Raw genomic sequence first — 14,086 nt, 5'->3', positions numbered from 1 at the left:
ATGTTAAGCAGCTCGACATTCAACATTCAGAACTTATATATAACTAACTAATGATCGGACTTCTGAATGTTGTGCAGCTCGACATACGACATTCAACATTCAGAATTAAATGTTTTGCAGTTAGACAAACGACATTTACCATTCAGAACTTACGTATAACTGACAAACGAACGGACTATTAAATGTTGTGCAGCTCGACATTCAACATTCAGAACTTTTATATAACTAATAATGAACGAACTTTTGAATGTTGTGCAGCTCGACATTTATCATTCATCAATCATTCAGAACTTATGTATTACTGACCAACGAACGGTCTTTTGAATGTTGTGCAGCTCGACGTACGGCATCAGCATTGAGAACTTATATATAACTGAATAATGCATGGACTTTTGAATGTTGTGTAACTCGACATACGACATTCAACATCCAGAACTTATATATAATGACTAACGAACGGACTTTTGAATGTTGTGCAGCTCGACATACGACATTCAACATTCAGAACTTATGTATTACTGACTAACGAATGGAATTTTGAATGTTTTGCAGCTCGACATACGACATTCAACATTCAGAACTTATATATAACTAACTAATGAACGGACTTTTGAATGTTGTGCAGCTCGACATACGACATTCAACATTCAGAACTTATGTATTACTGACTAACGAATGGAATTTTGAATGTTTTGCAGCTCGACATACGACATTCAACATTCAGAACTTATGTATTACTGACTAACGAACGGACTTTTGAATGTTGTGCAGCTCGACATACGACATTCAACATTCAGAACTTATGTATTACTGACTAACGAACGGACTTTTGAATGTTCTGCAGCTCGACATTCAATATTCAGAACTTATATATAACTAAATAATGAACGGACGTTTGAATGTTCTGCAGCTCGTTATACGACATTCAACATCCAGAACCAATAACTGGCCACCAAGAACAGAATTTGAATGTTGTGCAGGTCGACATCCGACTTTCAACATTCAAAATTCGAATGTTGTTTAGTTAATACCTTAATTGCAGGTATGTAGAAACAGGTATTTGTTATACACTAACATGCTGGCACATTTAACTAGGACTTCTTGGGGAACAATATATTTTTTTCATACAGTTCCTTTCCCTATACCAGTTACGAGTTAAACCATGTTATCAAAGCTAAAGCCATCTACGATATTCAAGGTACTACTATTTCTGTCGTATTATCCACCCTTGAACAAACCTGACCAGTCGCAGGCCTACAAAGTCTGCCTTTGAAGTAAAATTACCACAATGTACAATTATAATGTTCTTTTCCATTGGTGTACATCAAAGGACCAAAAACTTTCTCTTCTTGAAGCACAGAGATCTTTCATCGGGTTGTGTCGTTCTGTAAATATAATAGTGACAACTGTTTCCTCTTTATTGATCTTGGTAAAGAGAGTGACAATTCAAATGCACATACAATAAAATTGAAAGACTAAAGTTACACTAATAAGTTTACAACACATCAATAAAATTACAATTTACAATAAAAGGTTTACTACACACTGAACACTTGATAATTTACTTTAATATTTTGGGGGGAAATTAACAATCAATTATATGGTAGAATTCACTTGAAAATGAGAGGGTAATGAGAGAGTAATTTATGACACTAGAAATAATAATAATGATGAAAATAATAAGAATAATACATAATTTAATAACTTAAAGAGTAATATATAAAGTTTGATCTATATCGATAAGTTATAAAATATACTTATACTGGAATTCAGCTTTAAGTACACTGATAAAGGAAAATTCCTATTTATAAATATGTCTTCAATTTATATAGCTTAATGTATATTATTTCATCATTTACAAACTCAAATGAGAATATTAATATCATGAGCCCCATAAATTGTTTACAATTAATTAAACTAACGGGCGCTATTCTATTTATCTGCCACCCAGATTGCATTTTTATCTCCAATAAATATAATCTATCAATCCTTTAATTGTTATATCTACATTTTTCTTTTAGTTCAAAGTAAAACATAATTTAGATATGAATAAATATTTGAATGTCCCGCTTCAGCAATTTTAATCTCAACATCCAAGTTCAATGTGATAAAAAAAGTCCCTATAAAAAATTGAAAAGACAAAAAAGGAGTCGCTGTGGCAAAATGTAAATATTACTAGATATACCAAACTATACAATAACTGCCTATTAACTAATCAAAAATTATCTGCAGACAACAATGTGTTAAAAATCTAAATTTGGTAACTAAGAATTGAGAAAATGACAAACTGATCATGAACCGCATCAATAATTATGCAGTATGCTTAAGATATATAAAATTTTTCGCACCTATCAATTCTGCAAAATGAGTTATTCTAATGATTTTTATAATTTAGCTTAATTTCTGCTCATTAATAATAAAGAACAATCAATAGATATACCCATTGATCAATTATAATACATATATCACAATCAAAGAACTCTTGATAATTATGATAAACATTTAGACATGAATCCTATCAGAAAACATTGATTTTCAATCTAACAAGGGAGGTAACTGTTACCACACATTTGTATTTTTAATGTAGAATAACTTGTTTCATATATAGAGTTAACCTTATTTGATTTAGGATTAATATGTTTGTTTACAGGAACAAGATCAAAATGTGAAACATATTTCTGAGCCTATGAATTCAATTATTTAACAAAATCAAGCTGACACATATCAAACATTTATAATTAAACATTTCAAAATTATAAGACGCCGATGTCTCTTGTGCTCTCAGTGACATTATAGATCAAACCAAATTGATAAATAATAATAATATCACATTTACAGAACAATTACTTAAGTCTATAAATGATATATCCAACCTTCAGCATTTTATTCTTTCTCGGATTGTTAATTTTATAAAACGCAGGAAATGCACTAACCAACAAATGGGAGTAACCCGAGTTAGGTTGCACATCAGTAATTACAAAGTGGCCAGGTTTGCAATATTTAAGCTGAACACACAAATTTCCGTACATTATAAATAAATACAAATTAATCAAAAACAATTAATTCAAGACAATAACGATTTTCAAATTACATCATTAGATATGGAATTATTTAATTAATTATTTAAATAATTATCATATAAAGTTATACACTATACAACATATAAAATATCAAAGTCAGTGGTAACCTGTAAATATAATAGAGAGAGCTGTTTCGTTAGATGTTTCCTCTTTATTGGTCTTGGTCAAGAGTGACCAGGTGCACATGCGCAGTGATCAAAACCTGCGAAGTCGAGTGGTCAGAGCCACGTTGTTTCATAACTCGCTTATGGCAAAAGCAATTATTAATGACCTTAGCGAAAGCATCGACAAAGAACTACATATGTAATAGTAGTGTCAGATTTACCGACAAAGATTTAGTAAGGTACTAATATCCAGCGCTGTCAATACTTGAGATCTTAAATTAGTGTTTTGAGAAATTCATATTACAGCCCTGGAACTTGTCCTTTGTTCATATTTAACTGATACAGTAATTCGGAAGTTTCTATCATGTTTCTACCAAAGTCAAGCTATAGGTATTGAATTTACACTAATATATACATATAAATATTCGTTCTTATTACAATTATTGAAACTTCCAAAATTGGAATAAAACAAGTTTGAATTAAAAATTATTTAACAAATGAAATCAATCACAGTTAAAAACAAAACAAAATAACGCACTATTTTCACAATGAAAGATACTTCAGTTTTGTAATGGATGTCACGTTAGTGACAGTAACCCCTGGAATATCTAAAAAAATACTCATTTTATTCATCACAACAACCTATTTTACTTTTCTTACATGTACATGTATGAAATGATATGTAATGATAATAACAATATCTTATTTGTTAATGCTTGAACTTTTCAAAAATGTTTTTCCCTTGAAATCTTCATTCGTAAGCATTATTGACAATTAATTATCATCATTTCATACTAACAGTAAGAGAGGAATCTATTCAACAGTTTAAAGGTAAAATATGTACTATCTGCTTAGTATAAATATGCCGGTATATCTTTGAAGCTTATCGCATAGTAATTTGAACTAAAAATATATATATATGTGAAAAATTATATCAAACTTTTATTACTTCATTTACTAGCGTTTGTAATAAAGACACAGGTTCATATTCAGATACAATTGACTTAAAAGTATTCGATGTCATCAACAGAAATTGTGTCAAAACCTATGCCGATACATTAAGTATTGACTGCAAACCGCAAAAATAAGTGAAGAAAAAGAATCCTTTTCACCACAGTCAAAAATGTTTAATTTGGCAGATATACAGAAAATTGAATGAAAACTTTTTTTGCACTTTCAAACCTAATCCTTCGCTGTAAAATCCTAAACGTTTTTACACGTGCGGCAAAGCCTGATCCAAACACATGAATGCAGTATAAATTGTCGTTTGTTTAAGATCGCTAATTTGTATATATTATATATGCACTCACCACTGTTGTCTTTAGATTTACATATTTAATATGCTTACATACAGAATATATAAAAATGCATAATCATTTAAATTCAGTATGACTTTATATGATTGTATGACTGATTTTATAAATATTTTGATAAAAATGTGCGTTGCTGCTTAGTTATCGAAAACTAATGAAGCAACTAGGTTTCTCCACATTAAAGCCCCAGTTGAAACCAGTGTCACTGTTGAAAGAAGTGTCACTTCCTCGTTGGTCTTCTCCGCACTGGTAGAGACACGGTCTAGTAATTTTACTTTATAAGCTAAATGTAAAATAACTTATACTAGACCTGGGGGATTTACCTTAACTTCTGAAGTTTCCCTCACAATAAACAACGGTTTTATTTTAACATACTTGGTTGGTTGGTTGTTCCTATCACTATCTGAAATTTATGGCACTTTGATGGAATTCATTAACGTCACTATTTTATTTAAAGGGTATGAAACAAAATGTTTGCAAATTGAATCTGCATCTCACAAAAGTTCCAAAGCACAGTTTTTCATAACCCGATATAATTTAACAAAAAGTGACATCACATCTTATGATTAATTTTTCAGACTACTTGACAAAATTACGTTTACTTTATAGCACTACCTCACTGAAGCATATATGTGTAATGCCAAAGGATGAACTTGTCTTAGAAATGACTTAAAAGATATAAATTAGTGGGCTTTGCAAAAGATACGCCATGACAAGAATGATAATTATCAATAATTATCAAATGTAAAGTATACAAAATCATGACAACTCAAATCTAATACGATTACAGTTGTCATCCTTTCCAATTTTTTTTCTCTGGTACAGCCAATATGTAAATTAGTATTGTCTGTGCCTGTAGTCCTTCAGTATGTGCAATAATGAAGCCAAACAAACATTTTTTGTCCTTTTTGCATTTTTTCAAACGGTCGATATCCTATTTCATTTTGATGGGTCATGGTAATCCCTATATGTAAACTTTCTTCCTTGTCGGTGATTTCCAATCTGTCCCTTTAAAAGAAATAAAATCAAAGACTTAAACTAAGGTTCTTAAACAACATAAGTAGAAATAAAGGAAAGGATTGAATGTTTCCAAAAGCAGTCTAATATTACCGATAATATAAGTAGTTATAATAGTAATTTATGATCATTTCAAATGTTCCTGAACGCTATTGACTTGAAACTTCCTTGCCTCTATCCGAGAGGTACCAGCTTATCAGCATGCTTAGGGTCACATAAAACCGCTAAGTACTCTTCATTTCACGTATATGGCATACTAAAAAAATGTCTACTATTATTGTCATTAAAATTTATCGTGCTTAAGATACTCACCTTGTTCTACTAAAAAATATAAAGTTGGAAAAGGAACAAAAGCATTATTTGTGTGTTACGTAGACTAGTTGTCACGAAAGTAAATAAACTGTTTTTATCATCATGATTCCCAGCATGCAGAGCTCAGATTACATGTCTGATATGTGCACTGGGTACACAACAAGAACTGTAAACAAAAGCGGATTTGTAGTTGAGATACCCTAATCGACAATACACATGTACTTGAATATGTGAAAGAAAGGGGTTTTTTTAAGTAATTTTTATATGTAATTCAGGTTTTATATTCTCTCGTAGCTACGAGATGTAGTAGTTTGCTTATCTCATGCAATACACTCATGTTGTCAGAGCCGTCTTACAAGGCTACCCATGCCTCATCAACAGTAATGTCTTTAATATCGGTAAATGAACGTCAGTTTTAGAAAGCAGACTGAATTCACTGTAAACGATAAAAAAGCGCAATTTGTTCATGCAAGGAGAACTGACTAGAAGTCGCGGTTTTCTTAAAACGATACTCATCCGACATGTGCCCAGTGACTTCTTTTTTACAGAGCAGCTAAAATGATGTCATTATACATTCAAACTGTCCAAAATCATGGGTATTCCCCGACTTCCTGGTTCAGTTTGTCTCACGTTATATACGGTTAACTACACCCACAGCAGCATAGCCGTTTTCTATGTATTACTGAATTCCTAACATACCATATATTTTGTTAGGTATTATAGGGCATACACTCAGTGTAAAAATATCAAGAGTGACTGCTTAAATAATTTCATATTAGTACAGTATCAAAGTATTTCTAATCTCCAATATTTTTTCTTATATTATTCGGATGATTTATTTCACAGTTCATAGCCCGTCCACAGTGTAAAATAAACCTAGATCTATGAAAGTATAAACCTTCCTGCGACAGGTATTATGTAAGGTAGGATTGATGAAGTGACAGAGGAGAGAACCATTATCAGTTACATATAATATCTGTGTATTCATATTAGATCATGACGCGACTGCACACCTTACATGGAAAGCAAGCCATCCGATACAACAACACACATATGATGGTACATAACACAGTTAACATTCTAGACAACTGCAGTAGGTGTGAGGAGCAGTGCGTTATTTATACGGAGTTCCTGTAACTAAAACATTTGTGCAGCATGTTTACTACTGATATCAAGGTTGTAGGGAATAGTATCAGCGACATTATCTTTGTGTTTTACATAAAGGATGCGGTAGTATATTAAAGACTGGTGGTATACAATCTCCCATTTATTGATAAACACAATACAAATATTAAAAAGAACGTGCAAGTGTGGGTCGATAATTCGTACCGCTTGCGACTGCAATTAAAAATTATACAAATGTGTTAAGGCAGATACTCTATTACAGTCACTGATAAAATGTAAATAGCTATGGGCGTGAGAACATACCTGCTATTTCCTGCAGTGAATAGATTTTGATCTAACATTTCATTATCTCTTAAACGACTTTCATAGTAATAATTTTCTCCAGCTCTCTAGATGTTTAATCTTCTTGGTATATTGATTTTATTTTTTTTTGTTTAAATGTCGCCCTATTTTACCACTATTATAGGTTGATCGAAAGGTTATAGAACGAAATAGGCTGTAGATATATGTATGATTTTCTTTCATACCTACGGGTGTAATACTGGCTGGTCCAGGGCAATACACTCATGTCGCCTGCGGCTGTATTGCATGTCTACCCATGTAATAAAGCCTCGTGACGTCACGGCGTCAACAAAATCTCTATTTCCTCAGTAAAATTTAAACATTTTTTTCACAAAGATGACTGGTTTTACAATAAAAGATGCACACGATGAAATTTGTGTTGAAAATATCACATAATAAAATTTCATGTATGGAAAATTGATTTCCAGTCGTGGATTTCTTCGAATTTATTTCAAAATGGCGGGATATATTACTTGTAAAATTGCAATAAAACGTCGAGGTATGAAAGAAAAATACTCTTTCATAAGTGGATATAAAGGATAGGGATATTCTACCCTCAAGATCACAAAATGTTGCAAAACCCTCGGCAAGCCTCGGGTTTTACTACATTTTGTGACCGTCGGGTAGAATATCCCTATCCTTCATATCCACATATGAAAGAGTCTTATAGTATTCTATCACAGAAAAGCAACGTTGAAGATGTCATAAATGCAACAAATACTGTATGTATTTAAAATAGACAAACGATTCTTATCCTTCCATTGTAAATTAAGAATATGTTTGGCTAAACTTGGGACAAAGTAATCCATATTATGCCTTTACATTATTGGGTACATAATCCGTTATTAAACAGCCTATAACAAAGGACAAATCAAACACACATTGAATTCTGGAAACGTACCCCGAGTGAGTCATAACCAACTCAAAGTCTACACAGGCAATACCCACCATTTCATGGTTACTCGTAAAATGCTAATTTAAAGACATGGCGCAGTAATCGTTTGGGATTATGGTTTCCAACTCACATAGGCTTGATTATCATATACGCTCAGTGAATAATTTAAGTTTTCTTTAATAATTTACAAGCAATATCCCGAGTAAGTTCATCTTCACAAAAGATGTTCAATGAAAAGCATTAAAAAACTATTTTAACGACTCAAATTTATTTTTTGGTTTAAGTAAAGATTTAAACCAATTGAATGAAAAGAACAATATAGGCCGGGATCTAGGGGGGTCTACGTGCACCCCCCCCCCCCCCCCCCCAACTTAACGAACCAATGTTTTTCTGAAGCCTTATGACCCACTGATAACGAAATCGAGAGGTAACATTATATAAACTGGGATGAACTTCCGGTTATGACGTCATCAAGATGGCCGCCATCTCGAATTTCACTAACAATTGAAAAATAGTCATAACATTAACATTTTTCAACCGAAGTAGACAAATGAGGTATCAAAATGATCATAATAGAACATCAAATTCATATCGGGACCACATAATTCAATATATGTAGTGATTTCTAGGTAGGAAATGAAAAAATAGGATTTTAAGCTCAAAAATGATAATTTTTTAGCAAATTTTTCATATTTGGCTTGACGCAGCAAAAATGTTTACCAACAGCAAACTATTATTCGTAAACAGTTATTTGACCTCTAATCACTCAGTAAAACAATAAAATATATAGAGATACAAAAAAGAATTATTGTTATACCATCATTAAGTTTACAAAACATCACCGGGTGGGTATACTGGGTATATGCTATTTTTCTAACTCCAAACCGCTGACACTACAGTTTCCTGGTGTATTACAAGTTCCTTAAATGTAGGAAACATGAATGTAAAGTTGACAGAATATCTAGCCTCGGGTAGGACAAGTCACAGTTTCGTTTATTTCCTATGCATATTATTAGCAAAATGTCAGATAGTTACCACAATGTCACATATTTCTTTCACTGGTTCTCAATTATAACCATTATCATTGTGCGTGCTTTCCCACCTCACTGCACTATCCTCTGACATGACTCGGCATGTCTGGTAGCTGGTACATGCAGTCCAAATCAGAGTAATCGAGATATCAGTATCCAATTCGTCGAAAGCCAGGGCGTCGTCTTCGATGTCGATGAGATGATGTGACACTACATTACCAGTGGTGTTCTAGCCTGTCATCTTTCATGGCCCATCCATGGCCAGAGTTTATATCAGGAACAACAGGTTCAGGGATGTGGGATCTCCTTCAGATTCTAACACATCGTATATGCTGTTTCAGACTTCTCAGGAAATTACACCAGATCCAGATTCTTCGAATGGTGGAATGATTCAAGCACCATTCATTAACCTTGTGGACACTCGTGCGACTATAGATGGCACAGGTGATATCCTAGAGGTCTTTAATGAGGTCATAAATGTTAAATGTTTTTCATTGGTCAGACTTTCCCATGTCCCTTGAAGGTACTGATTGTGTCGCATCTGGTGTATGCGTGGATACACCATTGAAGACTCTCCAGAAAAAGTTTTCTACAGTGCTCTCCAGACTTGGCAAAGAGAGGAACTTCACTGTAGACCTCATTTATGACCTCAAATAATTCACCTGTGTCATCTATGGTCACTGAGGGTTCACAAGAATGAGGAATTGTGCTTCATACGAATTAAGGAGATGCAACTCAACCCTTCGCAGAATGTGGCTCTGGTGTCTTTTCCATCCTACCGGAGAGGTCTGGAACATCATATACGATATGTGAATCACTAGGTTGAAAACAGGATGAGCTCCCACATCCGCGAACCCGATGTTCTTGATGTTACCTCTGGCCATGGACGGTTGACAAGTTAGAACCACGATGGTGAACCGGTAATGTAATGTCACATCACTCATCTCATCGACACTCAGAAAGCGCACGAAGATAATGCTTATCATTAAGAACTATTGAAAGAAATATGTGATACTGCAGTAACCATCTGACATTTCCTTACGTTACACACAGAAAAATAAAGTTAACAGTGGATGCGCTATTTCTAAAAGAAACAAATTTCGGAAAGTGTCGTGGTATTAACGGAAACAAATGCTTTCTTCAGTTTTAATTTGATACCCTATTAGTTGGCGTTGTGCAGTAAAAATTCATTTTGAGACGCTACTAGTCTACAAACTTTCGAACATGAAAATGAATTTTGTTAGGAAATTGTCAAGTCCCACTTAGATATTAAGCCAACTTATAATTCAAATGTGTTAAGATATGGATCGTCAATTGCCAATGTTATCTTCAGGAAGTTCTAAGACATCCGGAAACTGTAGTGTCAGCGGTTTGGAAAAAACAGCAATCATATACCCTGTATACGCACCCGGTGATGTTTTGTATACCAAATGATGGTATAACAATAATTCTCTTTTGCATTTCTATATATTTTTGTTGTTGTTGTTTTTGCTAATTGATAAGAGGTCAAATAACTGATTACGAATAATAGTTTCTTGTTGGGAAACAATTATAGCTGCTTAAAGCCAAATATGAAAAATTTGCTAAAAAATTATCATTTTTGAGCTTAAAATCCGATTTTTTCATTTCCTGCGTGGAATTTTTTGTTATATTATATGATCATTTTGATACCTCATTTGTCTACTTCGGTTGAAAAAATGTTAATGCTATGACTATTTTTCAATTGTTAGTGAAATTCGAGATGGCGGCCATCTTGATGACGTCATAACCGGAGCTTATACAATGTTTACATTGTTTTTTTTGTTGGTGTCGTTTTTACTGATTGATAAGAGGTCAAATAACTGATTAGAAATAATAGTTTGCTGTTGGCAAACATTTTTGCTGCGTCAAGCCAAATATGAAAAAATTGCTAAAAATTACCATTTTTGAGCTTAAAATCCGATTTTTTCATTTCCTGCGTAGAAATAACGACATATATTGGATTTTATGGTCCTGATATGTATTTGTTGTTCAATCGTGGTCATTTTGATGCCTCATTTGTCTTCTTCGGTTGAAAAATGTCAATGTTATGACTATTTTTCAATCTTTAGTGAAATTCGAGATGGCGGCCATCTTGATGACGTCATAACCGGAAGTTCATCCCAGTTTATACAATGTTACCTCTCGATTTCGTTATCAGTGGGTCATAAGGCTTCAGAAAAACATTGGTTCGTTAAGTTGTGGGGGGTGGGGTGCACGTAGACCCCCCCCCCCCCCCCCTAGATCCCGGGCTAATAAGGAATCGGGGTATCAGATACACATATATCACTCGTTTCAAATTGTGAACTTATGTTATAGATGTCGTCTTATATGAAACCTCTACATTTACATTATAGTCCCACTATGTAACCAAGTGCAGTTGGCATTCATCAGTCTAAGAACTGTCACCAGCTTATTATGACCTCATTATCATTGTTCCGTCTCAATTGTCGTGGTAATGATCACGTAAATTGGCTGTTCCAATATCTGTTCCAACTATGACGATAACGAATTATTTATTCATCGTAGACGCATAATATCTTCTGGATTTATCATACAATTGTCAGCAAATGCAAATATAAGCACTGCATTCAGTGGGCAATTGTGGTAGAATGCATGCCAACTAGACAGCGGTAAATCTAACATAAAGAGAGAGCTAGCGCGCTTCACTAACTTTGCCGCTGTCCAGTTGGCATTCTTTCTCTCATATTTGCCAACTAAATCAGAGTTCTATCATTCCATACCTATTACACCAAACCAATTTTATATATCTACCTATAATCTACCCCAGATGTGCATGTAATCATCGTGATTGAAAATTCTAGGGAATTTCCTACTTTTGAGCTCACCTGGTCCGAAAGACCAAGGTTACTTTATGCCATACCGTGGCGTCCGGCGTCCGTCCGTCTGTCAACAATCGATTTCTCCATAACGGCTGGTCAGAATTCAATAAAATTTGACTGGTAGCATCGTCATAGGTTACTGACTGTAAAGTGTACAAATGATGGGGCTGACCCTTAGGGGCCTGACGGGCGGGGCCAAAAAGGGTCAATTAGGCTATTTCCATATAAACGACTCAGAAACTAAGCATGTGAGAGCACTCATAATGCAATGATAGCATCCTTATAGGATGGTGATTCAAAATTGTACAAATGATTGGGCTGGGATTCAAAATTAAACAAATCGTTGGGTCAATTTTGCTATTTCTAATTGTAAGAGTCTTTGTGATTTTTGAATCTTTAATTACTAAATTACAGAATTACTAAAAAAACAGGTGAGCCATTCAGGCCCTCTGGGCCTCTTGTTTTTTATTTGATTAGAACTTAATCGAGTTTCACTGTAATAAAAGGATACGCTTTCAGTTTGAAGTATGACCATGGAAAATTTGACAGATTCAAGGAAATGTACATTGCGTAATTTAATCCTTTTTTATCATATATCAACATATGTAATATGTCAACATAGGACATTAGTACCCATATTGTGACCTTGGCTGTCGGTATTCTATAAAATCTTATATAAAACAGTTGTTCATATTTCTATGATAGTCAATATATAGCTCCATATCACGGTATAAAACCAAGAACCATTATAGTTGGTTAACATAAAAGCGAAATCCAATCCCTATATTTATACTCAAACTACTTTTTTATTTATATTTTATGCAATAAAATCGTCATTTGAAAGTGACGTAATTATTCAATAGAAGTCGGTCAAACGTGGGAGTAGCTTACTCAATTGAACAGCGAACGATGACTCTTCACGTAAGATAATATTATTTATCCGCGACGACTAAAAAGTTCAATATTTTAGTGTAAAATAAACATGATAAACAAAGTAGATTTTAGAGATAATCTTATTTAATAAGATCAGACCTTTAAATAGATATTCAATTTTGCTAAAAGTTAATATAGCCTATAGCGTAATAACGTAAAGTATTTGTACTCGGCCACATGTGTGAACTCGGTGACCGTTAGGCCTATTGTGCAGCGAGGCGAAGCTGACGCACGCTTACACACTGGAGTTTGCCGAAGTTGTCAAAACACCAGTGTTCAAGTAGCTCAACGTGTTTGAGATTGTCGTCTGACTTGACGATATTACATCATTGGGAGGCATGTGGTTGTATAATCTACGGTTAGATCCATCGCCATCTACAGACGGAACAATGTCACTTGTGTTCGATGGATACAATGTATTTGTGGTGACGCATAACTGTCAACACGTGGATCGGTGCATGTTTTATAATAGATCTACACACGATTAAATTCTCAAAGAACAAAGACAAGAGGATATGTTTATAACTGACCTCTGTCAGAGGGTCTCACGCCCGTCCACCCCAAAGACTCGATCGTAGGATGAACACAGACACAGAGGTAATGTTTACATTTGTCATCCATCATTTTTAACAAAAATGAAAGCACTGCTTGTAGCCCCGATCGAGTTGTTTCCCGTTTCTTTATAGATTGGTAATTTTAAAAATGTTTGTATCATATATAAATATAATACATATATATATATTGTTTACATTTTTACAAAATTCTATGAAAAACAACAATATACACGTAATGTTGTGTCAAAATGTAAACAATACCATGTGTTTCTTTAAAAAAAAGTAGCCCCTTTACGTTGCATAGAACATTTTCATACGCAAGTTCAAAGTTCAATGTTACCATGCAGTTATGGTAAACAAAATCGGCTAGTACTTGCGTTTAGTAAACAAGCCTAGCAAGTGTAAATATAAACGTATATATGCAATACCTTGAGTTGTCCGTTTCAAAGTGGATCACCTGGTAAAATCTGGATCACATTTACAAAGAAGGATCATCTATATAAATAAGAGCACCTATCA

Source organism: Argopecten irradians, chromosome 2 (assembly GCF_041381155.1).
Source record: "Argopecten irradians isolate NY chromosome 2, Ai_NY, whole genome shotgun sequence".
In the NCBI taxonomy this organism is placed as follows: Eukaryota; Metazoa; Mollusca; class Bivalvia; order Pectinida; family Pectinidae; genus Argopecten; species Argopecten irradians.
Note: the sequence above shows the minus strand (reverse complement) of the source record.